The 13,568-nt window shown below is 42.5% G+C and overlaps 1 protein-coding gene across 2 annotated transcripts in view; it reads left to right on the top strand.

The window, feature by feature from the left end:
- Window positions 1–13,568, top strand: part of CHRM3 (cholinergic receptor muscarinic 3) — a 2,422,098-nt gene that overhangs the window by 1,734,547 nt on the left and 673,983 nt on the right. For both annotated transcript variants that reach the window (XM_085612342.1, XM_085612343.1), the window contains one exon: window positions 12,074–12,231. The gene's annotated coding sequence lies outside the window, so the exon portion shown is untranslated. The remainder of the gene's footprint in view (window positions 1–12,073; window positions 12,232–13,568) is intronic.

Genomic DNA, 13,568 nt, shown 5'->3' with positions numbered 1-13,568 from the left:
TGATCAATATAGTAAAAAAAGCACTTACCACTTTATTGTGTTTTGTCCACTCTATGCTGATCCCAGAATTAAGTTCTTAAGTCTGGTCCTATGGAAATCCAAACTGAGAACTCGCATGAATGGCTGACATTCTTACAAAATCTTTCCATGATAGAAGTCTGTTTTGCCATTCTTAATTTTATATAAGGAAAGCAATAGCAATCAGAAAGAGGTATCAGATGATTCCACTGTGATAATGAGAATGGATTCTGCCCTGCATTTGCACTATATATTTCATAGTACCGATATGTCTGTGTATCTTTCATCTTATAAAATGCTTAGAGGCTGAAATAATGGTTCATGATGTAAAGTTTCTGTAACGAGTCGGAGAATATGCATTTTTGGTAACAAGTGCTTGCAGTTTTTGAATTTTTGCTTTTATGGAAATGACTTTTTTATCAGCTGTACATTTCAAGAATAAGTATTTGTACTGTAAATTTTATTACTGACTTTTATGGCTTGCGCCAAATATAGACTTACTTGAGTTGACTACGTATGTGTTCAAACTTAAAATACTCAAGCAATCCTGTCGCCTTCAAGAACGAATCTGGCGTAAACATTATGATCCATCGGAAAGAATAAAGCATAAGGCCAGGTTGGCAGAATACAAATTAGCCATCAACTTAGAGAAATCATCTTTTTATATTCAGATGAGATCATCACTCAAGTCCTCTAGTGATTTATTTAATTTGATTAGTTCACTATCTACCCCGCCTGCTTCAGCACATAATGAGAGCTTGCAGGACTTTTGTGATGGTATGGTTAACTATTTTCACTCCACAATTGCTGAGGTTTACTCCTCCTTGGACAGTCTTAGCTCTGAGCTCTTCAATTCTGACCAAAATATTAATTTCTCATCCCTTAGTCCTCCCCATATCAAGAAGAGGGATGACTGTCTCACCGCTTTCCTCCCTCTTTCATACAAACAGACTGACCAGCTTCTAGAGGGGATCAAATCAGGCTCCCCTCTGGAACCTTGCTCCACGAAGCTGATGATGTTGGGTAGGAATATTATTATTCCCTATATTACAGCAACTCTTAATCTGGCCATTTCCTCCGGACGCTGCCCACTTAGCTGGAAAACAGCGGTCATCAAGCAATTATTTTAAAAAGAAAACATCTTGATTCAGCAGAATTTTAAAACTATTGCCCCATTTCCATACTTCCTGTTCCTGCTAAGATTCTGGAGAAACACCTTAATACCCAGCTGAGTACGTATTTGCAACAACAGCATTTGCTTGATCCTCCTCAGTATGGATTCAGCAGTTGCCATGGGTCTGAAACTGCATTATTAACTGCAGTCAACAACATTTACATCTTGGTTGATGCCGGGCAGACCGCGTTGTTGATTTTGTTGGACCTATCTGCGGCATTTGGTACCATCTTGCCAATAAGGCTGCGTAGTAACATGTTCGCACTGTGCAAGATGTTGTTTTCAATGATTGCACAGTGCGGACAAGCAACCGGCACTGTGCAATCATTGAAAATGGCATCTTGCACAGTGCGAGCTGTAGTTTTCTGCTGCTCAAGTAGATTTTTACTCGAGCTTCAGCTTTCTCAACGCGAACTGGTAGTTTCTCATCGCGAGCGGTCGCGAGCATACGCGACCACTCGCAATGAGAAACCTGACCTCCTCGCGCTGGGAATCTCGCCGGGAGGTTTATTTTCCATGCTCGCGATCGCCAACTTGCAGTTGCTGATCGCGAACAAGGAAAAAGTCTCGCCGGGATGTCATTTTGCTTGCTCGCGGTCGCCAACTTGACGTTGAGGACCGCGAGCAAGCAAAAAATGACCGCAGCACTACGCAACACTACGCTACGCGTGTTCGCACTGTGCTACGTGCAGTTCGCGTAGTGCGAAGTAGCGCGAACTTCGCAAACTACGCGAGCGTAGCGTAGTGCTTCGCCCAGGCCTAGTCACACCTTCCTTTCCGCAAGTCCTTGAAGACCTGGCTTTTTGACTTGTAACTGTTTCTTACTGCGGGCTTATGCTCGTGCCTGGCAGTGGAACCGCATCAGCGCCTTTGGGTATTTGTTTGCGCTTTATAAGTTGGTCATTCATTCATTCTTTCTTTCATTAATTCATTAATTTAGCAGGATCTAGTTTTCTTGGCTCTTCGGGTCACAGAGCCCTATGTAATTTTGTATTCTTCTCATTTTCATATTCGAAAAATGCATACCTTTAGGGAAACTACTACTCAAGTATTTAGATGAAATTAATTCATAGATTTAACAAGTACATTTGAAAGTAATAGTTGAAAGTAATAGTAGCGCAGTCGTGGGTCCTGTGCACACTGTAGCACTGAACTCACGCTACATATAGCTGCTGAGCCCATAGCAAGGACAAAACTGGTCTTGGGTTGCTTGTGTTATGGTTCAAAGTAGACCTGGCAGTTCGGGCTGGACTGTTCCCAGTGGAGCAGGGTCAAGATTGAATTGAAAAAGGTTGGGTCCAAACTGAGGTGGCATTGATGGCAAAGTAACAATGCACTGAGATGCGGCCCAAGTAATTACCAGTGGCTGAGATTAATTCAAGCATTCTATCTATCACTTTTTGTACACTTTAAAAAGAAGAAGTGGCATCATTTTGGAGCTGTGAATGTGATTTCAGATCAGAAAGGTACATTTCATTTTCCATTGCATCAGGAGGGGAAAACGCTCACACCCTTATCTTAACCAAGACAGATTTGGTGCCACTTAGAAGACAGAAACCCAGTTGGTGCTCATGTAGGGCATTCTTTGTCTCCACACGTGCTTGTTATTGAGACATGATTCTACCCTCCATAAGCCTGTTCATAAAAATGTTTTTTCAAAATTGATCTAAATTTGGCAATGCAATTATCTAGTCATTGATATTGGATGGAACGGAATGGTAAGGCATGCTGTGCGAAAGGCTGTTATATCTTTCAGATGTACAGTGTGCTTCATGCTGTCATGAGCCTTTTCAGTGAGTGTCTTGTCTACAAACTCATAGACTGAGGGAGCTTAATAAGGCCAGGCATTTATTCTGTCTTGAATATGGTTTTTTTTTCAAAAATTGAAGATATTTATGCCTCTGATGCAGAAATTATGGCAAGAAAAAATGGCTCGAACACGTCCACAAAGCATAGACATTTGGAGCCTACGCATTTGTTTGCAGCCCTGTTTGAAGAGAAAGCTGACATTCTGAAAAACATAATGCTTTTGTAGGTAACAAAACCCCTAGTGAGAAAGACTGCAAATTCTCACCCTGCCTGGATTTAAGAGTTTAAAAAGAAGCACTAAAATATGTAATAAAGATAGATGTGCCCCCATATGAATACTCTGAGTGACAGACTTGAACAGAGTTGCTATAATAAATTCATAGACAGAGCCAGGAAATATTTCATGGATCTTGACCTAGTGAATCTTACTACAAAAAAAAGAAGCATACGTCTGAAAAAACAGAACCACCGACTTGCTGTAAACTGCAATTCAAAAACAAAGAATGTGTCACCTCAAAGAAGCCATAGGAAAAGTCAAATGTGTCCAGTGGACAAACATCTTCCAAAGAAAATAAACTCAACAACGTTCACACATTTTGTTCAATCAGTGACAGATTGGAGAACTTTTGATGGAGCATTAATGAACAAAGTGAAAACGCACGAGGTTTGCTTCGTAGAAAGTTGTCACTGGAACTCTACTAAGACTGTGTCTCAATAGGTACAGGAAATCAGTATAATCCATTTATCTTCTGTAGATTTTAAGCTGGCTTGCAACAGGCTCCCATTACTATACCCCATGTACAGAACCAAACCCTCAACGTGTACATGATTGCCATCCAGGAGTCTCCATGTCACAAAATATCTTTTCTTGCAAGCTCTCTTCCAAGAAAAGGGAGATTCTGAGCAATAGAAGGATTGTTCACCCTGCATATGAACAATCATTCCCTACAATGCAGGCCCCCTTGCACTATGGATCAAGGGTACCTGCCTTGGCCCTAGGCAACTAAATTTAGCACCAACACTAGGGGAAATGCAGGTGTGTGCCGTACTATTGTAAATACAGTGTATCCCTGTGTTTTCAGAATGTCGAAGTGTGGTGTTACCAATTGTGGCGTAACACTGTGCTCCGCCATTCCGTTGTGAATTTTCCACAACATCCTTTCCCTCTTAATCAATACCAGCATGTGATCCCCTTCTTAGAGCACTGTGGCCCAGACTACATGCATGTATCTAGGCAGCAATTTATGCCACTATATAGCAATAATACTTTTAAAGAATTTTTTACGATCTTGTGCAATGTTTCTAGACAAAGATCTCAGGAATGGAAACATCACTCAGGCCTAACGAGGGATACCTTGAGAGATCTCAATTTTCTCCCAGGTTCTTAGTAATTTTTGGGGTGAGGCAAATCAATTCCATTACTTTCATCCTTGTAAGCTATATCAATGCCCCAAAATATGAAAAAAGAGAATTAACCTGTGCTAACTAGAAATCATTGTATTAGATCTGTCTTACTGTCCACATTTGTACCCATAGAAAAGAAAGACAACTTCAATATCAGTTTCACCCACCCAAAAATAAACTGAAATGCTGAGTTTTATGTGTGAGGAGTGTTCATTTTGAGAATCAGTAGAAGTGGAAACGTCTTTGGAGAGCCATTGGGGTCTTGGTGGAGTGGGGCAGGTGTTCCTCAAACCACCTTAATTAATTATTTAATTAGAGATGTGGGAACCATCAGGTCTGCGATGGTGGAGCCTCACTTGCTTCCACTGTCAGAAACCTGGACCTAGTGTCTGTTTTGCACAGGGATGTCGGTTCACAGTGACAGATTTCCCACCCAGTATAGGGCAAAGCCTCTGCCACTGATTTTCTTCTCTCTAAGCAGTATCAGACTACAGGAGGTAGCCTATATACCCTAAGGAGACTAGGGCAATCATCTATAACATACAACAATGTCTCAAAAGGGTGTTAATTGGAAGTCAGTTACATATAGAACAATTAATTGCCGAGAGTTGAATTAAAAAAGGGGAGATACATTTCTTTTGTAACATAAATTGTATTTTAGTGAATATACATATTTGACATATTTAGCTTCATATGATCAAACATATGTTGCCTCCTCTTCACCAGGTTACCGTCCTCTGTTGGAGATACGGGACACCGAGGGATAAGAAATAAAGAAAAAGTAAGCCTCAGGCTACTGGCATTTTTTTTATATGCTGAAAGGGGGTTGGGGTAGTGCACACCTTCACCCGTATCTTAATAGCGTAGTGCCTAAGTGAGGGATTATGTGCTTAGTTTGGTGCGCCTCGTACTCCGGCGCACCACCCCTTTAATGAAAATAAACATGCAAGCGGTACTTGCCTGTATCTACGACCCTCCTGGGCCATGGTGAAGGGAGAACCAGCCTCCTTGATTGCCTTGGGAGTCCCAGTCTCTGGCACAGTGCTCTGTGAGCGTCGGTCGTTGCCTCGGTGCTCCTCCTGCTCCAGTGACTCCTCCGGTGTTGTCAGTGCACTCGTCTTCCTCTCCTCCTTCCCTTCGGTCTCCTCGGTTTCACCCAGTGTGGTTCGTTCGCACTGTTGCCCTTCATTCGCTCCATGCTCTGAACGCCGAACACCCTCGAGTTCCTCCAGTGGTTCTTTTCTACCCTCCTCCTTGCAATGATGCCTCCGCTATGTGTCTCATGAGCTAGAACACCTCACTCGCTTCCTGTGTGAGATAGGACTGCCGCCTTGGATTTCTCGCGCTCGAGATCGGCAGTCTCATCACGGGCATGCGAGGCATGGAGGACCAGGCAGCAAAAGAAATAAATGTGTCCTATGAATAAGGACAATACTTCCTGCACTTTTGAGGCACTTTCGCTTTTCACAATCATACCCCCACAGAAGAGAATGGTGAGCGGACAGAATCAACGTGGTGGCCCATGTGATATTCAGCTATGACAAAAGTTTATTCATCGCAAGAGTGGATGATCTTTAATGACAGAGATCCCCATTTGGCTTGTAGAGCTCTCTCGATGGAGCATACGGCCATCTGCAGGGGCAGAAATTGGAGGGCTTCCCCGACCCTGCAGACTGGTGGGCTGCCCATCAAGGCCAGAATAATGCCAAGAGTGTTTTTCCTTTCATTGTTGAGATGTTTTCCTATGACAATCGATGAGAACTGTATCTTAAAGTTACAATTTGCACCATAGATTTTGATTTCAAATGGTGTCAATCATACAGTCACGCTTGAAATAAAAAGGGCGCAGGTGAGCAGGATGTAATGCCCCATTTGGATTTTGATTGTTCTTAGTTATTCCATCATGTAATATTTTAAGTGATTAATGTGTTATGAAAAATGACTTTATATACATTAACAGATGATATTGCAATTGACACATTATACTTACTTACTTTGATAGCTTTATTTCGGTCAGTGACCATAAAAGCACAAATAAAATATATACATGTACATAAAATGCATAAATAATTCAGTATTTTAGATAAAAAGTTATTAAACAGCAGTTATCAAAGTGGGAACAAAGAACAATAAAATTCCATTTATATTAAAAGTTAATAGCTGATTGATTTATCAAGGCTGACCTTCTTCTCCACATACCATATAAAAAACGGGAAACAGAAAACACAATTGGGGGGGAAGTGTCATAACGTAAAATCCTGCAGGCTTGTGCACAGTGCTTTAATCCCAAGTTTCTGCACAATGGCACGAGCCAGGCTCTTCGTATTTTGTTATAAGCGGAGCAGAAAAATAAAACATGGGCAAGGTCTTCTTTGGTTTTATTACAAACGGGACAGACCCCCACACCTCTTCCCGTCCACTTGCAAGTCAATTCCCCAATCGGGAGACAGCCGTACCTTAGTTGGGTATATAACTTCTTTGCTCTGGGCGGCTGAATCAAGTCTAGGAACTCCTCCTTACTGGGGGTCAGTTTTACTTGCAGGAATTCCATTGTCAGCCTACCCATAGATGACAGGCGGTATAGTTGGTCCAGATTATGCTGTCTAATTAGAGCTAACAACTCCGTTCTTTTTACCGCCAGACAGCCTTGCTCTAGGGTCTCCCAAAGTTGGGGAAGGCCAATCTGGTATAATGTGGCCTTTATATGGGATAGCCAAGGTATGTTTCTACTCTTCAGCTGATCCCAAATTGCAAGAAACTCAGCTCTGTAGTCGCCGAGCTCTGAAACTGTCCACAACCTTCTCCAGTACAAGAGGGGTCTGCTCTCCAGAAGTTCAAAGATAGGCTCTAGATCTAAATCTAGTCTCAGGGGTATCAGCGGGGTGCTCTGAGGGAGCCCTATCAAATTTCTAATGAATGTATGTTCGACCTTAGAAAGGGGTGATACACGGGTATGGCCCCAGAGTTCTGCACCGTACATTGCAGCAGGTCTAGCTTGGGCTTTATAAATTTCGAGACCAGGGGAGACTGGTTTAAATAGCGTTTTCCTTTGGAATTTATTTATACCCCCCGCTATCTGTGTGAGCCTCAGGGCAGATTTGACCACCTGTGGGCCCCAGCCAAAGTCTTCGGTCAGGGTAACTCCCAGATAGACGAAGGTACCAACCCTTTCTAATGGGATGCCATTTAGGACTGGGCAGGGGCGAGTGCGCTTCGGGGGGCCGAAGATCATGAACTTTGTCTTTTCTAAGTTGATCTCAAGCCCCCTCGAAGCACAGAATATTACAAAGCCATCCAATACCCTCTGGATGCCTGTAGAGGTTCGAGACAGCAATAAGGTGTCGTCTGCGAACATCAATGCAGGCACCCGTCCAGATGCCAACCGAGGAACATCACCATTCTTAACCTTGTCCAACTCACCCACCAAACCATTGATGTAAAGGCTAAAGAGAGTGGGGGCCAGGGCGCAGCCCTGACGCACACCTCTGGTAACTGGAAAACGTTCTGAAAGCTCTCCATTTTTCCCGCAGCGTACCTGAGCATAGTTCTCTTTATGGAAATGCTTCAGAACTTCTAGGAGGTAAGGCAGGAGGTTTAGATCTTTCAGGACCTTCCATAGACTTTCTCTGGGCACGAGATCAAAAGCAGCCCGTAAGTCTACGAAGACCAGGTAGAGACTACCCCCTCCCAGAATTACGGTTTTCCAAAACAAGACCTGTAATCTAAAGAGCTGATCCAAGGTCGAGATCCCTGCTCTGAACCCTGCCTGGTAGGTACTTAATATCTTGTTCTCCTCTGCCCACTCAAGTATTCTATCTAGTATGATCCGGCCCATAAGTTTCTGTGTAGTATCCAAGAGACTTATAGGCCTGTAATTCGAGGGAGCTAAAGGGCAACCTTTCTTGTAAATAGGAACAATTTCAGCCCCTGCCCAGGTATCTGGTAAGTTAGCTCCTGCCAGGACTGCATTGAATAGTACAACTAGATAAGGTCCCCAGATTTTAGGTTGTGAACGAAAGAGATCGCCTGGCACTTTATCTAGCCCTGGGGCTTTGTTAGAGGGTAGCCTGGTAATAGCAGATTCTACTTCTTTAATTGAGATAACCTCAGTACTTCCAGTAGTCATCTGCTTCCTAGTTCTTAGGTGGCCAGAGTAGTTTCCACGGTCTGACAGCTCCTGAGGACAATGCTCGTGTGTAGGATTTAAATCCAATGGAACACAGAGTTGGTCTTTTGGTTGCATTATCCGAGCTCTATTCAGTGGCTCCGGGGTGACCGAGGGGGAAGAATACTATGTGGCAAAGTGCGTTTCCCATACTGAGGGAGCAATGTTTGGCAGGAAAGATTCCCCACTGCCTCCTACAGAAGAACTCACTAGCTCCCAGAAGAGTTTGGCGTCCTTAGTCACCAAGGCATCCCTCAGCGCTTCCCACCTCTCTTCTTCCCATTCCAACCTACTCCTAGACAGCTCCTTCTTATACGCTTGTCTAGCATCTCGAGTGCTGGGTTTATTTTTTGATTTAATTGCTGCGAGAAGGTTCTTTTTTAGTTTCCTGCACCTAGTATTAAACCAAGGAAAAGCTTTGGGCACATACCTCTTTGCTCTAGCTATTGGATAGAAAACATCCCCCAATTCCAATACTAGCTGTTTGTGTATTTCCACTACCTGCGTAGGCCCAGTTTCAGCAGCCATCCGAGTTATCCAGGGTATCGCGGTTTGATAGATTTTCGCAAGTTGTAAAGGTGACGTTGCCAGACGAGGCCATTTCACCCGGTTGTTAGATAGTACAAGAGGAGGAATTGCCACATTTAATGTAGTCTCAGGGTTTTTTAACCCGAAGGACCCTGGCTTCAGAATTAAAGTCAGAGCATTGTGGTCACTATCCTGCCTTTTTTCAACTTTGAAGTTCTTTATCTTGCTCCAATTTTTAGCTTCAATCATTATATAATCAATGATGGAGACCCTGTCTGTCCGGTTAAACGTTCCTGCTGCTGGGCGGTCAGAGTCCATTCTCCCATTACACGCCCGCAGAGACGTTGTAAGGCAGAAGGTTTTTGCTTGTAATACCAAAGGTGTCCAAGCTCTGACTGGGGAAATATCCGGGTCTGGAATATGCCATAGCGCATCTACCTCATCCTGCTCACCCTGATCCACCCCACCCAGTGGTTCAAACTGGCAGTTAAAGTCCCCGCCAAGGACTATAGAAATGCAGGGATCTAGCCCTGAGATAAATGATGTCAGCTCACTCAGTGTGGTTGATTCCTTACCGTTTCTGGTTGGCCTCGAATAAACATTGATTAGTGCTACTGGGGGGTTATTTGGCAGTTGTAATAAAACACATTGGAAGTCCAGCGATTTTGTTGGTATTTGTACGGCCTGGGTTCCCAAATGTGTGGCTACCCATATCGATAATCCCCCAGACGGGCGGCCTTTACCTAGTGATGTTGCAAGGATATTATAGGTAGCAAAAGTCGGGCTTCTGCTATCCTCTAATGCCCAGGTCTCCTGCATTAGGCAAATATCGAATTTAGTCATAAATGCAGTCCAATCTGGGGTGCCCAACTTGTTTTTTAGGCCAGCTATATTCCAGGAGACCAATTTTATGCAGCCTTGTATCAGATCATCAGGACTCGCAGTGTCCGAGCTATTTATATTAGTTTCCCTGTTTTGTGAGCTGTTTATACAATCTGCTAACGGTGCTTCTTCCTCTATGGCCCTTGTCCAGCTGGCAGTTTTACTAGTGGGTTGTTGATCTAATTTTCCGCCTAAGCTAAGTCAATCCACCTCTTCCAGTACACTGAATCTGTTCCAATGTGGCTGTAACGGGTAGAGAGGAGTACGAATAGGCCAACCTTCTCTATGTATACCTCTATTTTCCAAATTGCAAGGTGGGAGGTGAAGCCCCCTATTAAAGATCCTGGCTCTAGAATAGTGCGGTTCCCAGCTAGGAGTAGGATAGAAATAGGAGAGATGTAGAGCAGATATTTGGGTGTTTTGTTTATAAGTGTCACTACTACATATATATTGTACAGCAGTGGCATCCCTAAAATTTAGGATTATTACATCTCCTGCTACAGTCTTTGGGTTCCTCCCAATCCAGCCCACTCTTCTAGCCAGCAGAATTTCTCCTGAAATGTCTCTTGGTAGGGGCCTATTTACTGTGAGCCACTGAATGCACTTATTCTTTAGCTCACCCTCGTTGTCTCTTTTGCCCTCTCTTAAGGGTGGAACACCCACCAGTGCAACGACAAAGGTTTGTGCTTCGGGTGGTAAATTTATTGTGGGCAAGTGCTGGGCATTAGCTTCTGGTATCATATTAGCTTTCGCGGGAATGCTAGTTTTGTTACTCAGCTGGCCTTGCTTTAACGTAATCGGGACTTTATCAGGTTTACTTGCCAGAGTTTTTGTGGGTTGGCTATGTCTTTGCTGAGAACCAACACTAAGAGTGTCTTGGGGTGGAAGGGATGTAGGTTTTTGGGCGTCCAAAGTCACTCCCGTATTGGCAATCTGTGCCGATTGGCTAGTAGTGTCAGGAACTAAAATACAGGGAGCTTTATTTTGTTGGGCTTCCATACCAAGAGGGGCCGACGATCTTTGGGGGTTAGCTGCCTCAGTTTTCCCCCCACCTCTGGTGTTCGACATGGAAATCAATTTATCTAGTTTTGATACCAGTGGCTTAAGCTGAGTGAGAATTGTACGTTCCAAGGAAGTTTGTAGGTCCGTGACCATATTAGTAACCCAACACGGTATTCCTGGCGCTGCGTCGCGCAGATTTTCAGATGGAGTCACCAGGTCATGGTTGGTGTGGATATTTTTGTTTAATTTAGTTAGGGCAATGTTATTTTTATTTTTATTTTTATTCCTCGGACACGGCTTTCATGTGTCCACCGTTTTCTTCACAACAGGGGGAGAAGCCAGTATAGTAGATCTATCTCGGGAATCTTTAGAATTTTCTATTGGCACCTGGCTGGAAAGTAGATCTATATAAGATGATGTCATAAAGGAGCTAGCCTCCAGCGCCTCAGTCATAATGACCGAAGTGTCTCTTTCCTGACTTGGGATGTACAGTGATGGTGTAATGGAGAGCCGTCTCTCGGTATTCTCTATAGCATTAGCCACAACCCCAATGGTCTGCTGCAGCATCTTATCAAAAATGACTTTATATACATTAACAGATGATATTGCAATTGACACATTATAGTTTGTTTAGGGATAGACTCATAAATGCTACATGTTGATTAGAGGTAAACGTTTTAAAATTAAATAGTCTTTATAAATAATAGAATAAATGTTCAATCTAAATATTTTTATTGCCTAATGTTGATATAAATTTTAAAAAAATGTTCAAATGAAAATGTTTTTAATTGCAAAGTACACATAATTGAAAATATTAAAATGTATACATCCGTAAAGTTTTAATAATATTTATGTATTGGTTAATATTTTTAAGACTGATACAATAACGTCTTTTGACTTCATTTGAAGAAAAAGCCATTGTGATCCACTGCAGATTAGTAATATTAGGTCATTCTGTTACCTAAACAGTTCCTAACCTTTGAGACCAGTCACTAAAGGGTTTTCTTGGCCTGGCTGTATTATTAAAGTACATAAAAGAATGTGAACATTAATGGATGCACTTTGCCAATACTGTTCTCTCCTTCTAACAGTGCGCAACGCTGATGGCATCATTACTGCCAATACCTCAAACCCTGCATCCGGGTGAAAAGGCAAAGTCATTCTTGGACTAACTTTACAGGACTCTGGATGTCTTCTACCAATGACGTTTACCAGGCAACGTACAAGCAATTATGTAACATCTTTGGAGGTACACTACACTTTGACATATTTTTGCATTGGTTATTCCAACATAGATAGCTGGACTTTCTCAACTTGCTTTCATGTAGTTACACATTAGTTGATGTGTTTATTGTTTTCCTCTCTCATACCTATCATTTGTTTTATTTTAATGTATTTTTATAGAAGGGACCGCTTTACACATTACAACGTCTGACAGGAATGAATTTCAATGTATTGCTTGGTTAAGGTTACATGAGTGAATTGCCTGTTAAAAGTCCCTAGGATGGAGCAGTGGGTGATAATATGGGGTATTCTGATGGAATGCTTAGTGTGCCGCTTGCACCACCTCCGTGAGATGATGTAAAATTGAGTTGGTTAAAGTGTTCTGTAGGAGCTTTCATGACGTGACCAGTTTCTGTTCCATAATCTTTCAGCATCTAAGTTGCCCTCTCTACAGTTTCATTCTTGTATCACCATATATTTGCTCCCATTTATTATCCAGTGCTCCCTCGCGCCTGTGTTTTTACAATTGCGATATTTACAAGAAGAACAAGTACTTTTGCCATCAACATATCCTGTCCTTTTTGAATCAGATAGATGGCAGCCTATTACAGTCTCATCTGAAGTGCACAGCAGGCTTTAGAGGTATTTGAAATGTGAGTTGTTATTGCCACGTTTTTTGGCTGTTTTTTATTAAGTGACAGTGACCCATTCAAGCAAGGGTGCATCCCTAAAGCATATATTGGACTCAGTGTAATGTATCCGCAGGTATTGTATCATTTCGGCGGTTGACAACCAAACGCATTGCTAACTTCAGTGAAGTCACAGGTGCCAGAAACAACTGCTTTTTAGAAAAAGGAATTGAACTTTAGTTGGGTATGTGAATAAAAGCCTAAGCGTTGCTTTTATTGTCAATGATTACACATACAACTCTTCGCTTCTGTAATGAAGGTTAAGGGGAGTTGCTTACTTTGTGTTAAGGTGGATTGTTGCACTTTTGTTGTGGGATGGTATGACTTCACAACTACCTACATTTAAATCTCGAAGGAAATGTGAATAGTTCACAAATCTTATAACGTATTACTGCTTTTCCATAAAGGATACAATTTAGCGGACTTGCTCCATTTCATTCTAAAACTATGGTTTTTCGGAGCAGGCAATAGCATGCATTTTAAGGTCTGTAGCAATTGTCAAATCGCCATGGCACCCACAATCAGGACACTATCAGATTGCAGTCAAAAAAGTGAAAAAAGAAGCAAAAGGCAACATGCCTTCTTCATCAATGCACCAAGATTCTGGGACAACTCGTCTGTATTCCTCAGGGCCTCACCCACCTGCTCCAGCTTATTAAAGAGCACCTTTTTA

The sequence above is a fragment of the Triturus cristatus genome, chromosome 6, assembly GCF_964204655.1.
Source record: "Triturus cristatus chromosome 6, aTriCri1.1, whole genome shotgun sequence".
NCBI lineage: Eukaryota > Metazoa > Chordata > Amphibia > Caudata > Salamandridae > Triturus > Triturus cristatus.
Note: the sequence above shows the minus strand (reverse complement) of the source record. Positions and strands in the feature narration are given on the sequence as shown.